The sequence below is a fragment of the Myotis nattereri genome, assembly GCF_964212035.1.
Source record: "Myotis nattereri genome assembly, chromosome: 1".
Lineage (NCBI taxonomy): Eukaryota > Metazoa > Chordata > Mammalia > Chiroptera > Vespertilionidae > Myotis > Myotis nattereri.
This window is the reverse complement of record NC_138075.1, coordinates 96,881,724-96,891,502: the sequence shown is the minus strand read 5'-3', so window position 1 is coordinate 96,891,502 and position 9,779 is coordinate 96,881,724.

Sequence of the window (9,779 nt, the reverse complement as noted above, 5' to 3'; positions counted from 1 at the left end):
TAGAGAGTTAGAAACATCGATGAGAGAGAAACATCGATCAGCTGCCTCCTGCACATCTCCCACCGGGGATGTGCCCGCAACCCAGGTACATGCCCTTGACCGGAATCGAACCCGGGACCTCTCAATCCGCAGGCCGACGCTCTATCCACTGAGCCAAACCAGTTTCGGCAGTTTAGTCTTGATTGCTGTTGGAATCTCAGTGGGAAGGATTGACCCCCATACTGGTTGACTATGAGAATCAGCTATGGCCACAGTAGAGGAGCTGCTGTACTGGGGCCGACCACCCTATAAAAGGACTCACTTCAGTGGAATTCTGTTACCTGATGAGTCTGCCCCTTGAGTGTGTCACTCATGGAAGTGTTTGGCTGGTGCTCCTACGTGGTCTGAAGCTATGTACTGGGTTTTCTGGCTTTTGGGCCTGTTGGGAGGTGCAGGGCAAGGTCATTTATTGCCTATGCCCAGAGCCACCTAGCATGAACTACAAAGCAAACTACAGATGGCTGCTACTTGTGCTGGGCTTGCAGGTGCTGAGGAGAGGCCAAGCTGTGAACCAAGTCCTGTGGCCACTACTGCCAAGCCTAGAGTCACTTAACAAAAGATTTGAGGCCAGAAGCTGCTTGTTTGGGGTTTGTGAACCTTTGAGAGATTTTTTTTTCAGAAAGTTTGCAGCATGAGCCAAGACAAGCCGTACACTAACTTAGTCTTCCATTCACTCTGAGCTGCAACTGAGGCAGCAGCTCAAAAAGTACCAGGGACAAATGTAGAGGACCTAAGTTGTCTGGCTTCAAGGAGAGAGCTGGAGGGGCAACTATGTCCCAGACAAAATCCAGCCACTATGGCCGCTGGATTTCACAGCCAGAAGTTCTGAGGACTTCTCTCTTAGCACTGGAACCCTGTGCTGGAGGCCTAGTATGGGGCTAGGACTCCTCTCTCCACAGCTGAGATATCCCTCTGATTTTTAACCACCACCAATGGGTGTGGGACTAGCTCATTCCACATCTTTTGTATGGAAAAGCCCCTGGAAGTGGCTTGGGTAGGCCCAAAAGTTGGGTAGGGCGTGGTCTCTCTGAATCACCAGGGAATGGTACACAGTGTTAGCCAGGTTGATAGAGACTCAGATATGGTGCCAGCCTCCACCTGCAGTTGGGTGGCTCAGCAAAGGAACAATGGCCTCTGCCAGCACTTTTGTCTGGGACATAGTTGCCCCTCGAGCTCTCTCCTTGAAGCCAGACAATTTAGATCCTCTACATTTGTCCCTGGTACATTTTGAGCTGCTGCCTCAGTTGCAACTCAGAGTGAATGGAAGACTAAGTTAGTGCATGGTCCCTTTTAAAGGAATGCCTAGGACTCGAGCAGCCCTCTGTCTCATTCAGCCACTATGCCCGCTGGATTTCACAGCCAGAAGTTCTGAGGACTTCTCTCTTAGCACTTGAACCCTGTGCTGGAGGCCTAATATGGGGCTAGGACTCCTCTCTCCACAGCTGAGATATCCCTCTGATTTTTAACCACCACCAATGGGTGTGGGACTAGCTCATTCCACATCTTAGGCCCTCCTACCAGTCTTAAAATGGCTTCTATATATCCTTAGTTATAGGATTTTGGTCAGCTGGATTTCAGGTGGTTCTCAATGACATTTATTCTGTAGTTTAGTTGTAATTTTGAAGTTCTCATGGAGGATGCCAGTACTACATTGATCTACTCTGACATCTTGACTGGAAGTGCCTTATTCATTTCTGTTAGTGTTTTTGATCTTGAGGTTTTTATTAATTTTTATTTGATTAATTATAAGGGAAGTTAAACAGTTCTTTTCTCCTTTTTCTAAATTTTTGTGGTAAAAGGCATAAAAATTTTCCATCATAACCATGTTTAAGTGTACAGTTCAGTGGTACCACCATCCATCACCACAACTCTTTGTATCTCATAAAACTAAAATCAATAGATAAATAGAAAGAACTAAGAAGGCAATAGAGGGATTAAAGTAGCATATTCAAAATATATGATTAATCTAGGAGAGGAAGAAATGAACAAAGAGCAGGTGCCAAAATAGAAAACAATTCATGATCAAGTAGACCAAAAGCTAATTATATCAATAACTACTTTAAAAGTAAATAGACTAAATTAAAAAGCAGAGATTGTCAGTCTAGATCAGGGGTGGGCAAACTTTTTGACTCGAGGGCCACAATGGGTTCTTAAACTGGACCGGAGGGCCGGAACAAAAGCATGGATGGAGTGTTTGTGTGAACTAATATAAATTCGAAGTAAACATCGTTACATAAAAGGGTACGGTCTTTTTTTTTTTTTTAGTTTTATTCATTTCAAATGGGCCGGATCCGGCCTGCGGGCCGTAGTTTGCCCGCGGCTGGTCTAGATTAATAAGCAATTCTTAATGATATCTGTATATAAACATTAAATATAGAAAGAGATAGATAGATTGAAAGTAAATCGTATACCATTTAAATAGGTAAAAAAGCTGGTGATCTATTTACACTAATAAAAGAGAAACATGCAAATTGGTGTCACTTTGCTATGCCCACCAGCCAATCAGATGAGTGTGCAAATTAACCCAACAAAGATGGCGGTTAATTTGCATATGCAGGCACGGAGCAAAGACTGAAGGCTCCGGCTGGAGTGACGACTGAAGACTGAAGACTGAAGAGGCTTGGCTTCCCCGCTGCGGCCAGAGGGGAGAAGTCAAGCCTCACTGTGGCCGGAGGGGAGAAGCCCAGAGGCTTGGCTTCTCTGCTGTGGCCGGACCAAAGGCCTGGGTCCCAGGTGCCGGAGGAAAACTGGTGCCGCCAGCCAGAGGAAGGAAGGCCTATTGCAGGAATCTTTGTGCAACGGGCCTCTAGTATTAATATAAGAACAGTAGACTTCAAAACAAAGCAGATCAATATAACAGGTAAAGAGGAAAACTTCATTATGATAAGATGGCCAGTTAGGAAGCATAAGAATCATAAATGTATATGCATCTAAAACAGACTTTCAAAATACCCGAAGCTAAAAGTAAAAAAACTAAAGAGGAATATAGAATTATACAACCATAACTTGAGATTTTAACACCCCTCTCTCAGAAATTAAAAATCTATATATATATAAAAGGCTAAGCGACTGTCTGACCATCCAACTGGCCGGTAGGTATGACGTGCACTGACCACCAGGGAGAAGATGCTCAACACAGGAGCTGCCAAGCTGCAGTGACTTGGCAGCAGCGGTTCTCAGGTGATGCACCCCGGAACCAGAGAGGAGGGAGCCCGATTGCTTACAGGGCCGCGCGATTCCACCTTTGGCTGTGGGTTATGTTGCTGCTGGGGCACTGTTGTCTCTGAATCTGGTTTGCTGTACGCTTGCGTTTGCCATCCACAACCTGTACGACAGCAACTTTGCAGAGTGCTCTCTCACCTCTGACACTTTTGTTATAGAGAAAGGGTGAACAGCAATATTAAAATATTTCTCCTAATTAATCTCCTTCCAATGTGCATGAATCCATGCACCAGGCCACTAGTTTTAAGTATTTAAAAAATAAGAATGACATAAAATTTGAATAGCAATATTAAGTCTTTTTATAAAAATCACTGTCAACAACTAAAGAATACACATTCTTGTAAAAAGCACATGGAATATTCACCAAAAGAGATGATATCCTGAGCCATGAAACAAGTTTCAGTACATTTCATAAGAATGAAATCTTAGGGTATATTCTTAGACCTCAGTAGAATTTTTAAAAATCAGTAACAAGAAAATTTCTAGAAAATGTCCAGCTTCCTGGAATTTAAATAGTACATTTTATAGAGTCCATGAGTCAAAAATAAATTACAAGAAAAACTGGAAAATATTTCAAACTGCATGATAATGAAAACACAATATATCAAAATTTGTGGGATATACCTTATTTAGCTTAGATGGAAATTTATAGCTTTAAATGAGTAGTAAAGAAGAAATGTTTAAAATCAGCAATCAAGTTTCCATTTCAGTTAGAAAAATAAAAGTGAGTAGAAGGAAAGGAATAATAATAAAAAATCTAAATGAAATAGGAAAGAGAAAAACCTAGAGAAAATGATCAAATACTATTTTTAATTCTTAGAATGAAACTTAAAAAAATTAATAAAATTGGTAAACTCTTAGCAAGACTGATAAAAAAAAGAGAGAAAACACAAATTATTAATATCAGGAATGAAAGAGGGAGCATTACTGGATCCTACAGAGATTATAAGAATATTAAGGGTCTTCTACTACTACTGGGACAAATTTGAGAATATAAGATTCGTACAACCATTTTGAAAACAATTTTTTCATTCTCTCACCCTAGTTTTATTGAGATGTAATTGACATGTAACATCGTATTAGTTTAAGGTGTATAAGATGTTTGATATTTGCATATTGCAAAATGTATATTGCACAACACATCTATATCTAGTTAACATTCATCACCTCACACAGTTAAAAATTTTTTGTGATGAGAAGTTTTAAGATCTATTCTGTTAGCAACTTTTAAATACACAATATAATATTGTTAACTGTAGTCACCCATGATATATATTACATCCCCAGAATTTACTTACCTTATAACTGTCAGTTTGTACCTTTTAACCACCTTCACCCAATTCCCTGACCCCCACCTCTGGCAACCACCAATCTCTTTTGTTTTTATGAATTTCTTTTTATTAGATTCCTCTTCCTCTCTCTTATAAGGACAATTGTGATTACATTGAGCCAACTAAGATAATTTAGGATTATCTCTCCACCTCAAGATCCTTAAAACTAAGTTCTACAAAGTTCCTCTTGCCATATAAGGTGATGTATTCACTGGATTTGAGAATTAGAATGTGGGCACCTTTAAAGGACCATTATTCTGTCTCTCTTAGGAAGCTGAGATTTGTGTCTCTCTTTGGGCTGGTGAGGCACAGCAGTAGGTGATCTTAAAGAGTAAGAAGGAGGCATCCTAGGTTTGGGGTAGATTCTCTAATTGTCCCTCTGCACTTTCCCTGTTGTTATTCCAACTTCTATCACTGATACATTCTCACCACTCCCACTATCCCTACTGAGCCCATTTATTCCTTTTCTTGCTTCTTGCTGCTCTTCAACACTAATATCTTAAAGTCATCCTGTAGCAGAAGCCATAATACCCAGTTAACACAATTTAAAGGATAACTGTCAACATTTATACAAAATATTGTCAGAAAGACTATAAAAGTAGGTAGGCTTTCTTTATAGATTCTGTAAGGGCCTGTACAAATTCAGTTTATTTACCAGAAATGACCATATATGTTATACAATCAAAATACTTCTACCGAATCCTGCAATGAATATCTGTTGAGCCTGCATTTAATCTAGAGTTGTCTCTCTAGATTTTAATATGAAGTGTACTTTTGAGGTCTTTGATTAGAACCATATGGCAGAGCTTTGCCACTTAGGTGTAGGATGGGTAGGCCTTCTGCTGCGCTATGCGTCCTGCGTAGCTTTCATGTTTCACGGATGGCCTGCTTTTCTGTGTATATAACAGATGCATCTTTCTGAAACAGTGAAATCTGATGACAGAGACCATATTTAATATATTTAACAAGAGCTGTTGATAGACTCAAACACTTATTAGCTAAGGATGCCATCCATTTTCTACATTGAAAACAGAAGGTTTTTTTGTTTTTGTTGATCTGGCCAATGTTCATTCCACAACACTGTGCTCCCAAGAAAAGGCAGACAAGCAAAAGAACAGACAGAATGGACCCAGTTTCCTGACACCATGATGTTCCAGTTATTCTACTTCCTTCTCTTCATTTACATTGCATGGGCACCAGAGTCACCTTACCATTGGCATCGTATCTTGATACTTAGTTTATTTCTTCCACTTTTTTTTTTTTTTTTGTCAAAGATGCATTTTCAGTCTGTACAGTTTGAAGATTTTAAGTCTGAGTCATGTGTGGAGCCCTAAACTTAAAATCGGTCTCTGCTGGACGGCATGATAAAGTTCCACCGTGGCTCCCGAGAGCTCCCGCTGTGGTAGTTACAGGTGGGCTTTGTCTCAGTCCCTCTAAAAGCAGGAAGGTGGAAAAACCAGCGTCCTGGCTTCATTTAGCGCTTCTGTTGCTCAGGTCTTTCTGAGTTTCCAGAGGGAATAAATACACCAACTAGCAGGATTTACTTGTGTTCTCCACCCCACTCCCCCACGATTTACGGAGCTTCCTCCAGTTTTGGCAGTTTCTATTCTGCATGATTTAGTGAGATATGACTCTTTTTTTGAAGACCTATTCCTAATAGGGAATTATTGCTTGGGTGCAAAACTTAAAAAGAGCAAAGTAAAAAGACAGCTTTTCAGGACAACTGCCATAATATTTTTTCAGTTCTGCATCCCCAAAACACAAAATTGTCATATAAGAAACACAAGTAAGAGATTTTCTCTGGAAACCAATAACAATAACAAAAATCCCTTAAACTGCAAAACAAATTAAATAGATTATAATTAAGGAAATATTTTAAAATCCAGCTGTTAATCTAAATGCTGATGTTTTTATCCTGTTTATAATAGCTTTGGGATTGAAAAGACTCAAAGAGAATGCCTCAGGTTAAAATAAAAACTTAATTGTATCATTTTCACAAATAGTCATCTGAGCAGAGGTGCATTCTGCTTGGCTCATATAATTGACATACTATTAGTAAAAGGAATAAAGGGCTCTATTTAAACAGACAATTACAAGTTTGCTAATGTCATCCTAGAACATTTTATAAGCTCAAATATTTGTTACCAGAATTAATTGATTGACTGAAAAATATAAGAGGAGATTTAATGACATTTATTTTTAAATAAATGTAGGTAACATATTTAAGTTGCACAACCAGTATACATTTTAGGAAAATTAGAAAATGTAGATAACCAAGGAATATGAACATATAAGAGCAAGCTTACATGGCACTGTTTCTGATTCTTGACCCTCTTCCCCCCAAACCACTCACAAAGGAAAGACCAAAGAAATAAAATTTGGGGTGTAAAGTAAAGACATCCTGAATTCAGGAAGATGCCGGCCCCTTTTACAAACAGCATGGCATTCCGCTGCATAAATTACAGTTCTGACCAAGTGGAGGAAGACATGGAGTACATGGGTCCCTTCTTTTTCTGAGAAAGCAGTGCAGTACTTTGGGAAGTAATAAAATGACATTCTGGTGGTGTGATTGTGGTGGTGGGACAATACTGTAAGGGACAGGTCTGGAAGCATTGATGGATCATTAGAGAGGCTGGCACCTGTGGTCCCCCCTTCCTGCTGCAGGTCAGGGAGAAGCTAAAGTCTATAAACGGTGGCAATGGAAGGAAAAGGAAGTTATCATCTGCTGGCTTCTTCAAAGGGCTCCTTACCACTTGGGGATTTTCCCAATTCAGGAGTTGGGTTCTTAGGATGAAAAATAGGCCCAGGAAGAAACTGGGTCAAATTTACTTGGGGTTATTTCCACAGCTTTGGATCAATAGTAGCAAAAAGACTGAAGAACTATAAATACCCTCACCAAACAGAAAGGTAATGCTCACTAATTTTTTGTTTGCTTGTTTTTCTTTTTATTTAATCTTTATTGTTGAAAGTACCATATGTCTCCTTTTGTCCCCCATCAACCCCCTCCAGCCCACCTCCACCCTCCACCCCAGGTCTTCACCACCCCACTATCTGAATCCATGCATATATGCATACAAGGTCTTTAGTTGATTACCTCCCACCCACCCACCCTCCCCCACCTTCCCTCCGAGATTCTGCACTCTGTTCCATGTCTCTGGATCCTCTCTGTTCATCAGTTTACTTTGTTAATTAGATTCCATACATGAGTGAGTCTGACTGACTTACTTCACTTAGCATGATACTCTCCAGTGGTTCTCTTTCTGGCCCTTTAAATACAGTTTTTCATGTTGTGACCCAACCACAAAATTATTTTCTTTGCCACTTCATAACTAATGTTGCTACTGTTATGAATCATAATGTAAATATCTGATATGCAGAATGGTCTTAGGCGACTCCTGTGAAAGGGTCGTTGGACCGCCAAAGGGGTCGCGACCCACAGGTTGAGAACCGCTGCCTATGCTGTCTCAAAGGATAAGAGGTCCTTTTTTTTTTCTTTTCTTTTCTTTACTGCTGCATAGTATTCCATGGTATAAATGTACCACAGCTTTTTTATCCACTCATCTACTGATGGGCACTTGGGCTATTTCCAGATCTTAGCAATTAGTAAATAATGCTGCTATGAACATAAGGGTGCATACATTCTTTCTGATTGGTGTTTCAGGTTTCTTAGGATATATTCCTAGAAGTGGGATCAATGGGTCAAATGGGAGTTCCATATTTAATTTTCTGAGGAAAATCCATATTGTTTTCCATAATGGCTGTACCAGTCTGCATTCCCACCAGCAGTGTACTAGGGTTCCCTTTTCTCCACATCTTCTCCAGCACTTATCATTTGTTGATTTGTTGATGGTAGCCATTCTGACAGGTGTGATGTGATACCTCATTGTCGTTTTAATTTGCATCTCTCTGAGGATCAGTGACTTTGAGCATTTTTTCACATCTCTTGGCCATCTGTATGCCCACTTTGGAGAAATGTCTACTTAAGTCCTGTGCCCATTTTTTTAATTGAATTATCTTCCTTTTTGTTAAGTTGCATCAGTTACTTATATATTTTGGATATTAACCCTTTACCAGATGTATCAAATTTGTTCTCCTATACCAGTGATGGCGAACCTTTTGAGCTCGGCGTGTCAAAATTTTGAAAAACTCAAACTTAACTCTGGTGCCATGTCACATATAGAAATATTCATAATTTTTTTTTGGATATTTGCAACCATAGTAAAAAAAAGATTTATATTTTTGATATTTATTTTATATATTTAAATGCCATTTAACAAAGAAAAATCAACCAAAAAATATGTCTAAAATGAACAAAAACAGAAAAGCAATGTACATTTAGGAAAAAATAATAATAAAAACAATAATAATCAAATGGTAAGAAAACTAGAAATTAGTGACTTTTTTGGTGCTGAAGTTTGTCTGCTAATTCTTTGATTGCAGGTTCATACTTGGTGCACTTCAAGGCCAAACAAGCACCACTAACTTCATCTGTTAGCCGGTTTCTTTTGTTCGTTTTAATATTATTTAATGCTGAGAACAAAGTCTCACAAAAATATGTTGATGAAAAAATTGTTAGCAAAGCCATTGCTAGATTTTTTATGTCACTAAAAGTGTCAGGTACTCTGTTCCAAGCACTCAAAATGTCTTGTTCGTAGTTGCACTCTTCTTCATTATTCAAATGATTTGGTTCCAGATTTTCAAGTTTCGACCTAAAGTGGACAAACACATGAGTCCAAATGCTACCTTGAAAATCTGCAAGTTGCATCTCTAAATCGTCAATTTGCATCCATTGGAAATCCTTTAATTCCAAAGTACTGTAAACAGCTACATCCGGATACTTAATTATTTTAATGGTCTGTTCTAGGCTTCTAAATGGGTCGAATCTTTCGCTGAACTGTTCAAATAACGAGTTTACTATATTCTGGTACATAAGTATGGACTCCATTACACGCGTTGTAGTGGCCTTCTCGAAATACTTTTTTATCCGAGGAAAATACTTATAAGTTTTAGTTTCAATATCTCGCTTGAAAATTTTAAGTTTACTTTCAAAAGATTTGATGTATCCAAACATAACGTCAATACTTTTGCCAAAACCTTGTCATTTTAAGTTCAGTTCATTCACATGAACAGAGAGAGCTGTAAAAAACATCAAATTGCTGACCCACTTATGATCATTGATCTGAGGAA